This window comes from Dama dama, chromosome 1, assembly GCF_033118175.1.
Source record: "Dama dama isolate Ldn47 chromosome 1, ASM3311817v1, whole genome shotgun sequence".
NCBI lineage: Eukaryota > Metazoa > Chordata > Mammalia > Artiodactyla > Cervidae > Dama > Dama dama.
Window position 1 is genome coordinate 10890040 of NC_083681.1, and position 10797 is coordinate 10900836.

Genomic DNA, 10797 nt, shown 5'->3' on the forward strand with positions numbered 1-10797 from the left:
TACCCAGCACCACTAATAGGCCCTTCTTGTCATCCAGCCAGTGAGTGAGTAATTCCAGAATCCCTGATCACAGTCTCTGCTTCTTAGACCACTTCCAACTATGTTGGGTCAAAGTACTAAGAGACGTTAAGAGACACGGGTTCAGTTCCTTGGTCCAGAAGATCCCCTGGAGAAGGAAATGACAACCCGACAACCCACTCCCTCTCCAGTATTCTTGCCTGGGAAATCCCATGGACAGAGTAGCCTGGAGGGCTACAGTCCAGATGGTTGCAAAGAGTTGGACATGACTAAAGTGACTTAGCACACATGCACCTTGACGTGGACCCTAAGATGGAGATCTTTTATCAAATGATTCATTAAAGGAGGAGAGAAGTAATTAAAACAGGACTTGAGAGGGAGAAATAGAGCAATAATTCAGTCTCATTTGGAATCTGGCTTCAGTCTTATCCTCCAGGGAGCCTCTGGCATACACATGGTCCCACAGAGCCTCTCCCACCTTGAATTCAGAGGGCTGGCCCTTTGTATTCCCTTGTTTCCCTTGTGTGTGTGCTATCAATCAACCAACCAGGTGTGCAGTGTTGCAGGGGGAGGTGTTCCTTCTTTGGTGAAGATACCAGTTGTCAGTTATTCTCAGTCAACATTCATAGCAGCTAAGGTTGGGATTGGGGTATGTGTGTGTACATCAAATGGTAAAATTGTTCAGGGAAAGATTCTAACAGTATCCACTACAGTAGGACAGCACAAGTTTGTCTCCTTCCTTAGTAGGTTATTCAGCAAGATAAGTTGAAGATTTAGCCAGGGGCTGTGAGCTAAATGCTACCTGCAGAACATGGTTCTTTACATCTCATCACATGGCTATGCTTTTTTTTTCAGTTATACATTTCAGAGAGGATTAGAGAGACTCATTATATCATAGGACTAACCTGTGCTCTGGGAATAGAGCAATGATTAAGTTTATAGATCGTGAGCAACAGACTTGTAAGTGGGTGATTGTAGGGAAATGTGAGCAGCAGCTATCAACATGATATGAATCTGTGCAAGCAGAGAAGGGAGAGATGAGCAGTGGAGAATTAGAGTTCATGGAGAAGTTGAAATGTGAGCTAGGACTCCAGAGGTGATGAGGAGCTTATCAGACATGTTACCCTAGTTTTATAGCAATCATGTACCTCAATGCCTGTACATAAACAAGTGTTGTGTGTGTGTTTTTTTTTTTTTTTTAAATTCTGGTGGGATTTAAGGGAATGCTTGGATTAAGATCTTACAAAGGCTATAGGATATGATCCACTGTTCCATTCTAGTGACCTGTGTTTTATCCTTTGATTCCATAATGCAGTGTGTTCCTTTGTTGACTTGAACATAGAGAAGGTTACTCACATTCTATTTGCTCAGCATCAGTACTTGCAAGACATCGCAAATGAACCATTTCACACAAGAAATTGATGGTTATATAGGTGGGTGATGCCTCAGTTTCCAATCAAACGAAGGTTATTTGAATAATGAACACTTATTTTCTCATGAATCTGATTCCATAGACTCAGTTGAAAGGTAGTAGTATTCCAGGTCTCCTGACAGTCTCAGCTGGAGTTTTCTCATAGGACAGAGAAAAACTGGTATCAATCCACTAAAAAAATCCAGTGGTGAAGTTGAATATAAAACAGCTTCTATAGCAATAAGCTTTGCAAGCTCCTGACAATTAGTTGTTTACCATACACAAAGATATTTGCTTTTCATTTTTCCTACAGGGCACCTGATTGGATTTGTTCATTAAATGGGCAAAATCAAATCCATCTTTTGAAAGCACTGTTGGAGTTAATTGACGAGTATGTTAGGGCTTGGTCTGAACAATTCTGTCCATCAGATTCTGTTTCTTGTAGAGCAAACAGATGAATGCAGATGGTGAAGCAAAATTATTTATTTACTTCTTTCAGTTCCTGAAGTAACTGAAACTCTTTACCTCCTTTTTGTTTAATTTAATTTATTTTTTAAATGAAACTTCTTATACTGCTTCAGGGACACATTGTTATTCTTTCAATAATTAAATAATATGGATATATACTAACCAACAAAGTAGTAAGGAATTTTCTCCTAGTTTTATAAAAAGCTGTATTTATGCTATATTGATTCTTTATAGTCTCAGCTAAAGCATCTCTTTTTGTGGCATCTTTGTCTGGTTTTGGTATTAGAGTGATGGTGGCCTCATAGAATGAGTTTGGCAGTTTACCTTCTGCAATTTTCTGGGAGAGTTTGAGTAAGAAAGGTGTTAGCTCTTCTCTAAATTTTTGGTAGAATTCACCTTTGAAGCTGTCTGATCCTGGGCTTTTGCTTGTTGGCACAGTTTTGATTACAGTTTTGATTTCTGTGCTTGTGATGGGTCTGTTAAGATCTTCTATTTCTTCCTGGTTCAGTTTTGGAAAGTTATACTTTTCTAAGAAATCTTCCATTTCTTCTAAGTTGTCCATTTTATTGGCATATAGTTGCTGATAATAGTCTCTTATGATCCTTTGTATTTCTCTGTTGTTATTTCTTCATTTTCATTTCTAATTTTGTTGATTTGATACTTCTCCCTTCTTTTCTTAGTGAGTCTGGCTAATGATTTCTCTATATTATTTATCTTCTCAAAGAACCAGCTTTTAGTTTTGTTCATTTTTGCTAGCACCTCCTTTGTCTCTTTTTCATTTATTTCTGCCCTAATTTTTATTATTTCTTTCCTTCTACTAACCCTGGAGGTCTTTATTTCTTCTTTTTCTAGTTGTGTTAGGTGTAAAGTTAAGTTATTTATTTGATTTTTCTTCTTTTTTTTCTTGAGGTAAGCTTGTATTGCTATGAACCTTCACCTTAGTACTGGTTTTACTGAATCGCATAGGTTTTGGGTTGTCATGTATTCATTTTCATTTGTTTCTGTGCATATCCTGGTTTCCTTTTTGATTCTTCCTTGGTTATTCAGAAGCTTGTTGTTTAACCTCCATATGTTTGTGTTTTTAATAGTTTTTTCCTGTAGTTGACATCTAATCTTAACGCCTTGTGATCAGAAAAGATGCTTGAAATGATTTCAATTTTTTTTTTTTTAATTTAGTAATGCTGGATTTATGACCCAGGATGTGATCTATTCTGAAGAATGTTCCGTGTGCACTTGAGGAAAAGGGGAAATTCATTGTTTTGGGATGAAATGTCCTATAGATATTAATTAGTTCTACCTGGTCAATCGTATCATTTGAAGTTTGTGTTTCCTTGCTAATTTTCTGTTTGGTTGATCTATCCATAGGTGTGAGTGAGGTATTAACATCTCCCACTATTATTGTGTTATTGTTAATTTCCCCTTTCATACTTGTTAGCATTTGCCTTACATATTGTGGTGCTCCTATGTTGGGTGCATATATATTTATAACTATTACATCTTCTTCTTGGATTGAGCCTTTGATCATTATGTAGTGTCCTTCTTTGTCTCTTTTCACAGCCTTTACTTCAAAGTCTATTTTATCTGATATGAGTATTGCTACTCCTGCTTTCTTTTGGTCCCCATTTGTGTGAAATATTTTTTTCTAGCCCTTCACTTTCAGTCTGTATGTGTTCCTTGTTTTGAGGTGGGTCTCTTGTAGACAGCTTATATAGGGGTCTTGTTTTTGTATCCATTCAGCCAGTCTTTATCTTTTGGTTGGGGCATTCAACCTATATGAATTTAAGGTAATTATTGATAAGTATGATCCCATTGCCATTTACTTTTTTGTTTTGGGATCGAGTTTATAAACCTTTTCCATGCTTCCTATCTAGAGAAGGTCCTTTGGCATTTGTTGGAGAGCTGGTTTGTTGGTGCTGAATTCTCTCAGCTTTTGCTTGTCTGTAAAGCTTCTGATTTCTCCTTCATATTTGAATGAGATCATTGCTGGGTGCAGTAATATGGGTTGTAGGTTTTTCTCTTTCATCACCTTAAGTATGTCTTGCCATTCTCTTCTGGACTGAATAATTTCTATTGAAAGATCAGCTGTTATTGATATGGGTATCCCCTTGTGAGTTATTTGTTGCTTTTCCCTTGCTGCTTTTAATATTTGCTCTTTGTATTTGGTCTTCGTTAGTTTGATTAATATGTGACTTGGGGTGTTTCACCTTGGGTTTATCCTGTTTGGTACTCTCTGGGTTTCATGGACTTGAGTAGCTAATTCTTCCTTCATTTTAGGCATGTTTTCAACTATTATCTCCTCAAGTGTTTTCTCATACCCCTTCTTTTTTATCTTCTTCTGGGACTCCTATGATTCTAAAGTTGGGGCACTTCACATTGTCTCAAACATCTCTAAGGTTGTCCTCATTTCTTTTAATTCTTTTTTTTTTTTTTTCTTTTTTGCTCTCTGCTTCATTTATTTCCACCATTCCATCTTCCACCTCACTTATCCTATCTTCTGCCTCAGTTATTCTACTGTTGGTTCCCTCCGGAGTGCTTTTGATCTCAGATATTGCATTATTCATTATTGATCAACTCTTCTTTATTTCTTCTAGGTCCTTGTTAAACATTTCTTGCATCTTCTCAATCCTTGTCTCTAGTCTCTTTATCTGTAACTCCATTTTGTTTTCAAGATTTTGGATCATCTTTACTATCATTATTCTGAATTATTTTTGAGGTTGACTCCCTATCTCCTCCTCTTTTGTTTTGTTTGGTGGACATTTATCATTTTCCTTTACGTGCTGAGTATTTCTCTGCCTTTTCATTTTGTTTAGATTGCAGTGTTTGCGGTGGCCTTTCTGCAGGCTGGAAGTTTGTGGTTCCTCTTTATTGTGGAGCCTGCTCCCTGTGGGTGGGGTTGGACTAGAGGTTTGTGAAGGTTTCCTGATTGGAGAAGCTTGTGTCTGTGCCCTGGTGAGTGAAGCTGGATCTCTTCTCTCTGAAGTGCAATGAAGTGTCCAGTAGTGAGTTTTGGAGTGTCTGTGGGCTTGGCATGGCTTTGGGCAGCCTGTCTTTTAATGCTCAGGGCTGTGTCCCCGCTTTGCTGGAGAATTAGCATAGTATGTCTTGCTCTGGAACTTGTTGGCTCTCGGGTGGGGCTTGGTTTCAGTGTAGGTATGGAGGCTTTTGGATGCGCTCTTGTCTATTAGTGTTCCCTGGAATCAGGACTTCTCTGATGTTCTCTAGTTTTGGAGTTAAGCCTCCTGCCTCTGGCTTTCAGTCTTATTCTTACAGTAGCTTGAAGACTTCTCCATCCGTACAGCACAGTTGATAAAATATCTAGGTTAATGGTGAAAAGATTCTCCACAGTGAGGGATACCCAGAGAGGTTCACAGAGTTACATGGAGAAGAGAAGGGGGAAGAGGGAGATAAAAGTGACCAGGAAGAGAAGAGGGGGAGTCAAAAGGGGAGAGAGCAGTCTAGCCATTAATCAGTTCCCTAAGTGTTCTCCACAGCCCGGAACACCCAGAGAGATTCACAGAGTTGAATAGAGAAGAGAAGGGGGAAGAGATAGAGGTGGCCTGGGGGAGAAAAGGGAGAGTCAAAAGGGGAGAGAGCAAGCAAGCCAGTAATCACACCCCAAAGTGAAAATGGATACTCTAGATTAGATTTTTAAAGGTACAAAATTGCTAAGAAATACCAAAAAGCAAAGATTAAAAAGCTAGAGTAGTGATTATACTCTCAATAATGCAATATGAAAAATATAGAACAAAATCAATCACAAAAATAATAATATATATATATATTATATATATAATATATATATATATATATGTGAAATTTGCTTTAAAAATAGGGCCTTTTTTGCAAGGTAATAATAGGTTATAAAAATGAAAATTAAAGGAGTCATAAAGAACTTTAATTAAAAACAATTAAAAAGTGATACTGCCAAAAATATATCTAGGAATTTCTCTGGCACTGTTGTCGGCAGTGTGAGGTCAGTTCAGTTTCAGATAGTTCCTTGTTCTAGCTTGTACTTCTTCTCAAAGTCTATAGGCCCCCTCCAATGCTTAATCAATGTTAGCTGCAGGGTTTTAATCTGTTGCACCTGTCATTTCTAGAGTGCTTCCCTCTTCTTTATTTTATCTTTCTCTGTTTGCAAGTCTCCTCAGTGTCTAATTTCTGCCCTGACACAAGGGGGTGAAGGTGTTCACTTATTAAGCTCACTTTTTCAATTGTGTTGTGGGGAGGGAGGGACACTGCCAACAAGTATCACTGGCATGTGTGGGAAGTGCTCACAGTGTATGGACCAGTCGGGGTTTGCCCCAGCTCACGGCGGCGTGTGCTTTCCGTGTCTACACTGCTCAGGCTCCAGGTTGCACTGCAGAGGCACTCTCCAAAGCGGACCCTGCATTTTGTGCCCTTCCCAGGTCTAAGCCGCTCAGGTTCAGGTTCTCAGGTAATCCGCAAGGGTGCAGACTCTGTTGGGTGTGCATTTTGTGCACTTCCCAGGTTGGAGCAGTTCAGGTGACCAGATGCTTGGTGAATGCACTGTCCCAGGTGGCCACGCATCTTAATCACCTCTCCGGTCCCAGCCACTCGGTCTCCCAGGTGCACCACGAGAGTACTAACTCAGGTGTGCCATGTGTCTCCTCTGGGGAGCTGATCCCAGGCTGCGACCCTCCTGGCAGACGTCAACAGCCCAGGATCCCAGGAAGACGTGGTTAGCAACTGAGGGCCTGCTCACAGTCTGGTGGAGCTTGCCAGTCTCTGGGGCTGAGATTACCCCTTACCTTCTGGCTCTGGCTGTTGCACGCCTGCCTCTCTGTTGGGGGTAGGATTCTGTACGCAGCCAGCCGGTTATCTCTCCTTTGGTGTTCATTCAATCCTTTGTTCTGTGGGCATGCCAGGGTGTGGGAACTTACATGGGAAAGTTGTCTCTCTCTCACCCTCTTTTTTTTTTCCCCTCTGTCTGACGATCCCACAGTTTGTGTTCCTACCTCACATTAGCTCCGTCAGATTGTCCTCAGGACATTCAGGCCTGGTCCTTACCCTAAGCACCAATGTCCAGCCCGTACCTCCCTGTCTGCTCACTGGTAACAGATGCCAGCGTCTGGGCCACTTCTCTGCTGGCAGTTGCATTTAGGCGCATATTCTGTGGGGTGTTTTTTTGTTTTTTGTTTTTTTCCCCCTCCTGGTTCTGTTGTCCTCTGAGATTCCAAAACTCCCCAGAGGCCCACCTGTTAGAAGGTTTCCTACTGTGTTGAAAATTCTCCTTCATGACACCCTCCCCCCGACAGATATCTGTCCCTAACTCTTTTGTCCCTCTTTTTGTCTTTTATATTTTGTCCTACCTCCTTTTGAAGAGAATGGGCTGCCTTTCTGGGTGCCTGGTGTCCTCTGCCAGTGTTCAGAGTTGTTTTGTGGAAGTTGTTCAGCATTCAAATGATTTTTTGATGAATCTGTGAGGGAGAAGGTGGTCTCCCCATCCTATTCCTCTGCCATCTTGGGACCACCTCCCTCCTCTCATATCTCTTACTTATCACTAGTGCCACTTGGGAAGCCTATGGTATATATTCTTCCCAAGTGGTGCTAGTGGTAAAGAATCCACCTGCCAAGGCAGAAGACATAAGAGACGCGGGTCTGAACCCTGGGTTGGGAAGATCCCCTGGAGAAGTAAATAATATTCCTTTTAATATACTTTTCTATTGTAAGTTATCACAAGATACTGAATACAGTTCCCTGCACTATATAGTAGGTCCTTATTTTTAAATCTATTCTACATAGAGTACTGTATATATGTATATGGGGTTTCCCCGGATCAGGAAGATCCCTTGGCAAAGGAAATGGCAAGCCATTCCAATATTCTAGCCTGGGAAATCCCATGAACAGAGGAGACTGGAAGGCTTCAGTCCATGGGGTTGCATAAAGTCAGATAAGACATAGCTCCCTGCCAGAGGTGCATATGTTAATTCCAAACACCTAATTGATCTCTCCTCCATCCTCTTCTGTTCCCTTTGGAAACCATAAATTTGTTTTCTATGTGTGAGTCGATTTCTGTTTTGTAAGTAAGTTCATATGTATCTTAGAAATATTTCATATGTAAGTGATATCATATATTTGTCTTTCTCTGACTTCATTTAATACGATAATCCATTCATGTTGCTGCAAATGACATTATTTCATTCTTTTCAATGACTGAGTAACACTCCATTGTGTATTTTGTATATAATACATATTATCCTTTTTATCTATTCCTCTGTTCATGGACATTAAGGTTACTTCCATGTCTTGGCTGCACAAGTAGTGCTACAGTGAACATAGGAGTGCATGTATATTTTCGAATTAATGTTTTCTCTAGATATATGCCCAGGAGTGGGACTGCAGGATCATATGGTAACTCTCTTTTTAGTTTGTTAAGGAACCTCCATACTGTTCCCCATTTCGACTGTATCAACTTACATTCCCACTAACAGTGTAGAAGGGTTCCTTTTTCTCCACATCCTCTCCAGCATTCATTATTTGTAGATGTTTTAATGATGGCCATTCTAATTGGTGTAAGGTAATACATCATTACAGTTTTGATTTGCATGTCTCTAATAATTGGTGACTGAGCTAAGGAAAGCTCAATAATTGGCAATATTGAGCATAGTTTCATGTACCTGTTGCTCACCTGTATGTCTTCTTTGGATCGATGTCTATTTAGATCTGCCTATTTTTTTATTGTGTGTTTTTTTTTTATTATTATTTTTTTTTTTTGTCATACATTGTTATGAATCAGCCATAGATTTACACGTATTCCCCATCCCGATCCCCCCTCCCACCTCCCTCTCCACCCGATTCCTCTGGGTCTTCCCAGTGCACCAGGCCCGAGCACTTTTTTTTTTAACCAGGGGAGAGCGCGAACGCAGTCCCCCACTACCACAAATTATGCAGTCGAGTTTCCCACATTTGGGGAAATCGCAGGGGTCAGCACATCCGGAGTGCAATGGATAAGCCTCGCCCTGGGAAAACCACCTTCGTGATCATGGTATCTCCCCTGCCAGGTAAGTATTATTGTGTTTTTTTTTTTTTTTTTATATTAAGCTATATGTCCTGTTTTTATATTTTGGAAATTAATCCCTTGTTGGTAGCATCATTTGCAAATATGTTCTCCCAGATCACAGGTTGTCTTTTCATTTTGCTTATGGTTTCCTTTGCTGTGTAAAAACTTTTAAGATTAATTAGGTTCAATTTGTTTATTTTTGCTTTTATTTCCATTACTGTTAAGAAATGCATCCAAAAATATTGTTGCAGTTTATGTCAAAGTGTTCTGCCTATGTTTTTCTGTAGAAGTTTTATAGTATCTGGTCTTATACTTAGGTCTTTAATCAATTTTGAGTTTATTTTTGAGGTATTAGAGAATATTCTAGCTTCATTCTCTTACATAGGTTTAGTTTTTATTCTCCTCTCTTTCTAGCTTTATTAGCATTACTTGTTGAAGAGACTGTCTCTTCTCCACTGTATATTCTTATCTTCTTGATCACAGATTGATTGAACATAAGTTGGTGGATTATTTCTGGGCTTTCTATTTGTTTCATTGATTTACATGTCTATTTCTGCACCTATACTGTGCTGTGATTCATGGGGTCACAAAGAGTCAGACACGACTGAGCGACTGAACTGAACTGAATGATGCTGTTTTAATCATGGTAACTTCATAATATAGTCTGAAATGAGGAAGCATGATTCCTTCAGCTCTGTTTTGCTTTCTCAGGATTGTTTTGGCTATTTGGGGATATTTTTGTTCAAAATTATTAAAATTATTTGCTTCAGTTCTGTGAAAAATCCCAATGGTGTTTTGACAGGGATTGCATTGAATCTATAGATTGCCTTGGGTAGTATAGTCATTTTAACAGTATTTATTCTTCCAATTCAAGAACAGGGTATATCTTTCCATCTGTTTGTATCATGTTTGATTTCTTTCATCAGCATTTAAAAGTTTTCAGAGTACAGGTCTTTGTCCTCCTTAAGTTTAACCCTAGGTGTTTTATTCTTTTTGATGCAATGGTAAATGGGATTGTTTCATTAATTTCTATTTCTAATATTCTGTTAGTGTATAGAAGTGCAACTGATTCCTATATGTTAATTTTGTATCCAGAAACTTTTCTGAATTCATTGATGAGATCCAGTAATTATCTGGTAGCATCTTTATGGTTTTCTATATATGTAACAGCATGTCATATACAAACAGTGGCAGTGTTACTTCTTTTTCAATTTGGGTTATTTTTATTTCTTTCACTTCTCTATGTACAGTGGCTAGGACTTCAAAAACTATGTTGAATGAAGGTGGCAACAGTGAGCATCCTTGCCTTGCTCCAGATCTAAAAGGAAATGCTTTCAGAATTTTCCCATCTAATGTGTTGTTGGAGTTGGTTTGATAGTATTTTGTTAAGGGTTTTTGTGTCTGTGTTCAACAGTGATATTGATATGTAATTTCCTTTTTTTGCATGGTATTTTTGTCTGGGCTTGGTATCAAGGTGATGATGACCTCATAGAATGAGTTTGGAAGTATTCCTTTGTCTGCAAATTTTTGAAATATTTTGAGAGGGATAAGTGTTATTTCTCTTTAAATGTTTTATATAATTCACCTGTGAAGCTACCTGGTCCTTAATTTTTGTTTGTTAGGAGTTTTTAAATTACTGATTCAATTTTAGTACCAGTAACTGATCTGTTTATATTTTATATTTCTGCCTGGTTCAGTCTTGGTACCTTTCTAAAAGTGTGCCTATTTCTTATAGGTTGTCAATTTTATTGGTATATAGTTACCTGTAGTAGTCTGTTATGGTCTTTTGTATTTCTGTATTGTCTGTTGTAACTTCTTTTTCATTTCTGGTTTCATTGATTTGGCCTCTCTCCCTTTTTTTTCTTGATGAGTCTGGTTA

The 10797-nt window shown here is 38.9% G+C and overlaps 1 non-coding gene across 1 annotated transcript; it reads right to left on the reverse strand.

The window, feature by feature from the left end:
• Positions 1-8763: 8763 nt before the first annotated feature.
• LOC133064996 (U1 spliceosomal RNA) lies at positions 8764-8927 on the reverse strand. The gene has a single exon (XR_009694804.1). It is a non-coding gene; the product is annotated as a U1 spliceosomal RNA (small nuclear RNA).
• Between the last annotated feature and the right edge of the window lie 1870 nt (positions 8928-10797).